The 8,551-nt window shown below is 35.6% G+C and overlaps 2 non-coding genes across 2 annotated transcripts; both read right to left on the reverse strand.

The window, feature by feature from the left end:
* Positions 1 to 378: 378 nt before the first annotated feature.
* Positions 379 to 484, reverse strand: LOC121209098 (small nucleolar RNA R71). Its single transcript, XR_005904215.1, has one exon. It is a non-coding gene; the product is annotated as a small nucleolar RNA R71 (small nucleolar RNA).
* A 7,074-nt stretch (positions 485 to 7,558) lies between these two features.
* LOC121208865 (small nucleolar RNA R71) lies at positions 7,559 to 7,665 on the reverse strand. Its single transcript, XR_005903989.1, has one exon. It is a non-coding gene; the product is annotated as a small nucleolar RNA R71 (small nucleolar RNA).
* Positions 7,666 to 8,551: the final 886 nt, after the last annotated feature.

Raw genomic sequence — 8,551 nt, forward strand, 5'->3', positions numbered from 1 at the left:
ATGCATCAGACAATATGTTGTGCCGCTTTTCAATGAGTTAAATCTAGGAATTAGAAGGCTAGATATTGAGGCAACTCAATTAGAATTGAAACCAGTGATGTTTCACATGCTACAAATGGGCCAATTTAGTGGTATGCCCATGGAAGATCCACATCTCCACCTTCGATTGTTTATGGAGGTGAGTGATTTATTCAAAATAGCCGGTCATTCAAAATAGCCGATGTGACTGAAGACGCATTGAGGTTGAAGTTGTTTCCATACTTGTTGTGAGATCGAGTATGAGCATGGCTCAATTCATTACCACCAAGTTCCATATTTACATGGCAAGAATTAGCAGAGAGATTTTTGGTTAAGTATTTCCCGCCTAGCAAGAATGCGAAGTTAAGGAACAAGATCAAAACTTTCCAAAATTGGATGATGAGTCTTTGTATGAGGCTTGGGAGCGATTCAAGGAGTTACTTCGTAAGTGTCCTCATCATCGGATTCCTCATTGTATCCAGTTGGAGGCATTCTATAGTGGTATTAATGCACATACAAGATTGATGGTAGATGCTTTTGCGAATGGTGCAATTTTGTCTAAGTCTTATAATGAGGCTTATGAGATCATCGAGAGGATCGCAAGCAATAACTATCAATGGCCAACAAATCGAACAGCTTCAGGAAGACATATAGCTGGAGTTCATGAAGTTGATGCTCTCACTTCGTTATCAGCTCATGTATCGTCTATTTCCTCTATGTTAAATCAATTTACCGCTAATAGTGCTAATAATTTTGCAGCTCAGCCACCATGTCCATTTAAAGTAGTTTCCTGTGTGTATTGTGGGGAAGGTCATTCTTTTGAGAATTATCCATTAAATCTCGATTTAGTGTACTATGTGGGGAACCAATATCAAAATAGGAGTGGACAAGGACCCTAGTCGAACTTTTATAATCCTTCATGGCATAATCACCCCAACTTTTCTTGGAGCAACCAAGGAAATGGACTAAACAACAACTTTATGTAGTATAAACTCAACCAATTTCAAAGGTTAAATCAACAACTCCAAAACCACCTCAACCTGAGGCATCAAAAAGTTTGGAGAACTTATTGAAAGTGTACATCGCAAAGAATGACGCTTTGACCCAACGCTAAGTAGCCATACTAAAAAATTTGGAAAACCAAATGGGTCAGTTAGCTACAAGCTTCGTAATAGACCACAAGGAACCTTGCCAAGCGATACTGAGAATCCAAGAAATTTGGGTAAAGAACATATCAAGGCAGTGACATTGTGAAGTTGTAAAATTCTGGAACCCTGATTGATTGATGTCAAAGATAAACCTATTGAGGACAATCAATCAGCTGTTAAAATTCCTACACCAAAGGAATCTAAATCTACAAAGATTGACAAGGTAAATCCTAACTTAGTGAATTCAGATACTTTAATATCTTCTTTGGATGCAGATTTACCTACTCAGAAAAGTTGTTCTGTTCAACCAAAAGTTCTATCACCTCCATATCCATAAAGATTGCAGCAACATAAGTAGAAACATGAGGTGTAATTCAAGAAGTTTTTGGATGTTCTGAAGCAACTACACATTAATATTCCATTGGTGAAGGCTTTAGAACAAATGTTGAATTATGTGAAGTTTACGAAGGATGTACTATCCAAGAAGAAACGACTAAGTGAGTATGAGACTATCGCCTTGACGAAGGAATACAGTGCTTTCCTGTAGAACAAGCTGCCACTGAAATTAAAGGATCCAAGAAGCTTTACGATACCTTGTAACATTGGTGAATCTTATTGTGGTAAAGCTTTGTGTGACTTAGGAGCAAGTATCAACTTGATGCCTTAGTCTATTTTCAAGATGCTAGGGATAGGAGAACTAAGACCTACAACTGTGACGCTTCAGCAAGCGGATCGATCTTTAGCATACCCCGAAGAAAAGATCGAGGATATTGTGGTAAGAGTCAATAAATTTATTTTTCCTACTGATTTCATTATTCTAGATTTTGAAGCAGATAAGGAAGTGTCAATTATCCTTTGGAGACCTTTCCTAGCCATGGGAAGAATGTTAATTGATGTGCAGAAAGGTGAACTCACCATGCAAGTTCAAGACGATCAGGTAACCTTTAACATTCTTAAAGCAATGAAATTTCCCGATCCGGCTGAAGAGTGTTCAGTTATGGAAGAGATAGAAACCTTGATTTCTATGGAAAGCAATTTTGAAGAAGATCCATTGGAGAAAGCCTTAGATCTTGACCTTTTGGAGGATGAAGAAGGTGAAGAAAATATGGCTCTGGTGGAAGCTAATCTGAGAAATTTTATTCAATCCACATGGTTTGAACCATTGGAGTTGGAAGTCAGAGAATTTGTGCAACCCAAATTTTCAATTGAAGAACCACCCACACTCGAACTAAATGTACTTCCTTCCTATTTGAAATACATTTATTTCGGTGACTGTTCCACTTTACCTGTGATTATTTCAGCAGAAATGACAAAAGATCAAGAGGAGCAACTAATTGCTGTTCTAAAGAAATTTAAGAAAGCAATTGGTTGGACTATAGCTAATATTTGAGGTATAAGCCCTTCTTTTTGCATGGATAAAATTATTTTGGAAGAATGTGAAAGAGCTTGAATTGATGGGCAAAGAAGACTCAATCCTATTATGAAGGAAGTTGTGAGAAAGGAAGTGATCAAATGGCTAGATGCAGGAATCATTTATCCTATTTCAGATAGTTCTTGGGTAAGTCTAGTGTAGTTTGTGCTGAAGAAAGGTGGAATTACGATTGTTGAGAATGAGCGTAACTAATTGATCCCAATAAGAACTGTTACTGGTTGGAGAATTTGTGTTGACTATAGAAAGCTAATTAAAGCCACTCGAAAGGACCATTTTCTGTTGCCTTTTATAGATCAGATGTTAGATCGACTGGCAGGTAATGAATTCTATTGTTTTCTAGATGGTTATTCGGGATATAACCAAATAGTTGTGGCTCTGGAAGACCAAAATAAAACAACCTTTACTTGTCTGCATGGTATGTTTGCTTTTAGGTGAATGCCTTTTGGTTTATGCAATGCACCTACAACCTTTCAATGATGCATGATGGCAATATTCACTGATATGGTTGAAAATTTTGTTGAGGTTTTCATGGATGATTTTTTTGTTTTTGGTAACACTTACGATATTCGTTTGAGTAATTTGGCTAAGGTACTGAAGAGATGCGAAGAGACGAATCTTGTCCTTAACTGGGAGAAATGTCATTTTATGGTTAAAGAAGGGATTGTCTTAGGGCATAGAATTTCAAAGAAAGAAATTGAAGTCGACAAAGCAAAGGTAGACGTAATTGAAAGATTACCGGCCCAAATAAATGTGAAAGGAGTTAGAAGTTTCTTAGGCCATGCTGGCTTTTACCGAAGGTTTATCAAAGATTTTTCAAAAATTTCTAAACTGTTGTGTTTGTTGTTAGAGAAAGATGCAGTGTTTGATTTTAACAAAGCATGTTTAAAAGCTTTTAAAGAGCTGAAAAAACGGTTAATCTCAGCCCTAATGATCATTACACCCGATTGGAGCACACCTTTTGAGTTGATGTGCGATGTAAGTGATTATGCTGTTGGAGCTGTGATGGGTCAAATAAGAAACAAAGCGTTTCACCCTATTTACTATACAAGTAGAACCTTGACGGGAGCCCAACTCAATTATACTATAACTAAAAAGGAACTATTTGCTATAGTTTTTGCTTTTGACAAATTCCGCTCATATCTTATAGGTACCAAAGTTACAGTATTTACAGACCATGCGACTATTAAATACTTGCTCACGAAGAAAGATGTCAAACCGAGACTAATTCATTGGATACTTTTACTCCAAGAATTTGACCTTGAGATCCAAGACAGAAAATGTGTTGAAAATCAAGTAGCTGATCATCTGTCGAGGTTGGAGCAAGATGAGGTAACTCGATCATATGTGCCTATCAACGAGAATTTCCCTAATGAACACTTATTTGAGGTGAGTCGAATTCATGAAACACCTTGGTTTGCTGATTTTGCTAATTATCTTGCATGTGGAATAATTCCTCAAGAAATGACATACCAATAAAGGAAGAAATTCCTTCATGATAGTCGATATTATTTCTGGGAGGACCCGTTCTTGTTTAAATACTGTGCAGATAATATAATCCAAAAGTGTGTAGCTGAAAGTGAGATTGCCGAGATCTTATATCATTGCCATTCATCTCCAAGTGGGGGACACTTTGGTGGTTCATGTAGTGCAACAAAGATCTTGCAAGCAGGTTTCTTTTGGCCTACGTTATTTAAAGATGTTTATGCTTATGTGAAGAACTGTGATAAATGCCAAAGGACCGAAAATATATTAAGGAGGAATGAGATGCCCTTGATAAACATTTTAAAGATTGAATTATTCAATGTATGGGGCATTGACTTCTTAAGATCGTTTCCTTCTTCGTATGGGAACAAATACATCTTAGTTGCTGTGGATTATGTGTCCAAATGGGTTGAAGCTGAAGCATACCCTACAAATGATGCTAAGGTAGTTATGTGATTCCTACATAAGCATGTGTTTACACAATTTGGGACACCAAGATCTATTATTAGTGATGAAGGTTCTCACTTTGTGAACAAATGGCTTAAGTGGTTGCTTGACAAATATGATATGAAACACAAGATTGCTACAGCTTATCACCCTTAATCTAATGGACAAGTTGAAAGAGTGAACCGTGAAATTAAAGGTATCTTTGAAAAGGTAGTACGCCCTAGCAGAAAAGATTGGTCTCGAAGGCTCGATGATGCTTTATGGGCCTATCGAACAACATTTAAGACAACGTCGGGAATGACTCCTTATCAGTTGGTTTTTGGGAAGGAATGTCATTTGCCATTAGAGTTGGAGAATAGAGCTCACTGGGCTTTGAAGAAGTTGAATTTTGATCTTAAGCAAGCTGGTGAGAAAATGATGTTTACAACTGGATGAGTTGGAAGAGTTGAGGTTTTTTTCCTATGAGAATGCCAAAATGTGTAAAGAAAGATAAAAAAGATAGCATGATAGTCATATACAACCTCGCAAATTTAAAAAAGGACAAAAGGTGTTGTTGTTTAATTCAAGGCTAAAGTTATTTCCTGGGAAGCTGAAATCCCGATGGAAAGGACCTTATACCATCTATCGAGTTTATCCTTATGGAGCTATTGAATTATAGGACAATTATGGAGGTACGTTTAAAGTTAATGGTCAATGTTTCAAGCATTATTAGGATGGTGACGTGGAGCAAGTTAAATCCTCATTCAAATTAACAGATCCTTGATTTTTCATGAACTCATTTTGTAAATAAATAAATAATTAGAATTTATTTTCTTAATTTAGTACATTTAATTAATTCTGTCTAAGGAGATTGAACTTAAGCGGGACCACTGTGACCCCTCCAACCTTTCCTGAGAATTAATTTAATGTAATTTGTTATATCCCTTCAATCATCACACTTAACCTGAAAACCTGAAAGGAAAAAGAAATTGGGTAAGTTCATAAGAACTTAGTGAGTTTTTAGGAAGAACAACCTCACTACGATTACTAATAGATGCAGAAATAAGGAAATAAAGAACATGTTTATTTTGCCCCAGTTGGCACAAACATTACTATGGTTTTCAATTCAATGGGTAGATAACTTTGCCGTTTGAATCATCCTCTTGGCGATCAACACTGTTCTCTTTACTCACATGTGAATATCACAGGCATGTCTACTCTGCGAATTCCCCACTTGCATGGTTTTCTCTCTATGATAGACAAGCTTATTGGTCTTGCGCTCCTTTGGCACTAGGACCCTTTCCCATTTTTTTAGCTAAATAGTAAAAAAATTCTTTTAATCATAAAAAATAATCAAATGCTTAAGATACAACAAGAATCTATAAATATGCAAATGGCTTGTGGTTAGGAGTTTCCTTTTTACCCAGTAGTTAAGGAAATCCTACCAATACTTTCTTAAGTTAGCCTCTATCTATCTGGTAAAATTCAAAGGAATGTTTTAAGAATTTACCAGTAGACAACTAGCTCTGAAGTTCTCTTAAATCTTACAGTTACTATCATTACTAGCAGCAAAGAACTCTCTTGGTTTCTTTAATGATAACAAAGTCTGGTGGAGAAGATGAATAAAAAATCTTCTCTTCACTACCACGCTATCCTATTTATAGCTAACCCATGTCTGAATCCTGATCAGGTTTATCTCTAATCATTACCAGTTCTCACATGCTTCTACTAATTAATCACATCCTACAAGGCTTTACAAGTGCTCTTATTACAGACATATTGCCTCCACAGAGATGCCAGGTGGTATAAACGTATCCTACAAGCTATCATACTTACTTAAGAAATTATGTTAAAACACAAGTGGCGATCGCATTAGTAGGAAAAGTCTGCCCAATAAGGTCCTCGCCCTACTATAACCTTACTAACACTAGGACTGGTACTTCGCATAGTTGGCAAAGTTTTTTGTAAGTCTTTGCCATGAAATTATCACATTTACCATTATAGGTTTCACAACTTAGGCAACCTTCACTGGCGTAGTTTGTCAACCTGATCCAATTCGCCTAAACAGGGTGTGACACGAGTTACGTATACATAGTTCATCATCTACTCAGGATTAAGATATGCCACACTATGAACGCCACAATTGAATAAATCCAAAAACATATTCAGGATCTATTCTTCTTGGGATCTGTCTGATTTTTTTCAATCTAGCCAGCTACATCTATGTCTCTATCTTCTAGGAGTAATCTACTCCAATTCCCAAGACAAAACATCAACCTAGTTGGACTTGATAGACAACATATTAGTCTTTCAGTATATTTTCTCATTTCCAATTAGACTAAGGACATGTTTAGGTTCGTCTACTAAGTTAATTTATCTTTCCATATTATGATCTGATCACGTAATACGTTTTAGTATTAGTTAAACATTAGACTACTAGTGAGCTAATATTTGCTTTCATTTTCCTTTGCATGCAAAAAACATTAAGGACAATATCCAAAGATTATTAACGAAATTCATGAATAATTTTATTAAACAAACATGCTTGAAAAAATAAAAGTATACATATATGAAAATACTACACTTAGGGCACCAGATCCAACAAATGGATCCTCCGTAACAAGTTCAAGGGGGAGCAGTTGCTAATAATGCTCAACATGCAATTATTGTTGTTGATGATAGAGACTGCATCATTCGAAAATATGTTGTTCCTTTCTTCAACGAACTCAATCTGAGTATTATGAAACCCGAGATTGAAGCTCCAAAATTCAAACTTAAGCCAGTCTTGTTCCAAATGCTGCAAACTGTGGGTCAATTTAGCAGGATGCCTACTGAAGATCTGCACCTTCATATTCACTTATTCATGGAAATAAGTAACTTTTTCAAATTGACCAAAGTTATAGAGGATGCTTTGAGATTGAAATTATTTTCATACTCTTTTAGAGATAGAGAATGGGCATGGTTAAACTTTTTACCTTCAGATTCCGTGACTACATGGCAAGAGTTGGATGAATGTTTCTTTATGATGTATTTTCCTCCCACTAAGAATGCCAAGCTCTGCAATGAAATCACTTCATTTCAGCAACTTGATAAAGAATCTTTATATGAGGCATGAAAGTGGTTTAAGGAGTTATTTCAGAAGTTTCCCCACCATGGCATTCCTTATTACATTCAAATGAAGACTTTCTATAACGGTCTCAATGTTCATATTAGATTGGTGGCAGATGTTTTGTCAAATGAAACTTTTCTTTCTAAGTCCTACAATGAAGCATATGAATGTCTTGAAAGGATACCTAAATTAAAAACGATTAAGCAACCATAGTCCAAGATAAAATAAGATAATAAACAAAATGCAAAGAGAAAAGTGAAGAGCTTTCAAGCCAAATAAGGTGATTCTCCTCAAATAGTTCTTCTCTTATTTCCTCTTCTTATCATATTCTTTTCCAGTTTATTTTTTTTCTGAAAATGGGTGTTTTCTTGTACCATACAATTGCCTCCCCTTATGTTCTAAGGTGAGGTATTTATATCCCCAAAACATGGTATGCTAAGTCAACTCCCCTTTCTATTATATTTTTGTCTTCTTGGGGGTGTTTAGGCCTTTCAATTAACGTAGAGCCCTATTCCTTCTGATTTTCAATCATCACCAACATTTGAGTAAGAGATAGGTTAAGCCCAAAAGCTGATGTGGCATTCTTTAAATGTGTGGGTTTCCAATTTGTTCTTGTTAAGCTTGATGCTACGATTTTTTTTGCATTATTGAGGCTTCAGATGTTAAAATTCAACATATTCTTTTCTATACATTTCCAATGTTGTACTAGCCACCTTGAAGGATAAAAATTCACTTATCAGTAACTCATTTGGTATAAATACATTATTAAAATAAAATCTTCAAAAATTAACTTGTAACAACCCATTTTTAGAGAAATCGGAACAGTAGTTTTGGGACCACAAATCCAATTCCGGAAATAAAATATATTTTAATATTATTTTATGGTCTATAATATGATAATAATGTATTGTGAAAATTTCAGAAAGAAATTTTATC

The sequence above is a fragment of the Gossypium hirsutum genome, chromosome A10, assembly GCF_007990345.1.
Source record: "Gossypium hirsutum isolate 1008001.06 chromosome A10, Gossypium_hirsutum_v2.1, whole genome shotgun sequence".
Classification (NCBI taxonomy): Eukaryota; Viridiplantae; Streptophyta; class Magnoliopsida; order Malvales; family Malvaceae; genus Gossypium; species Gossypium hirsutum.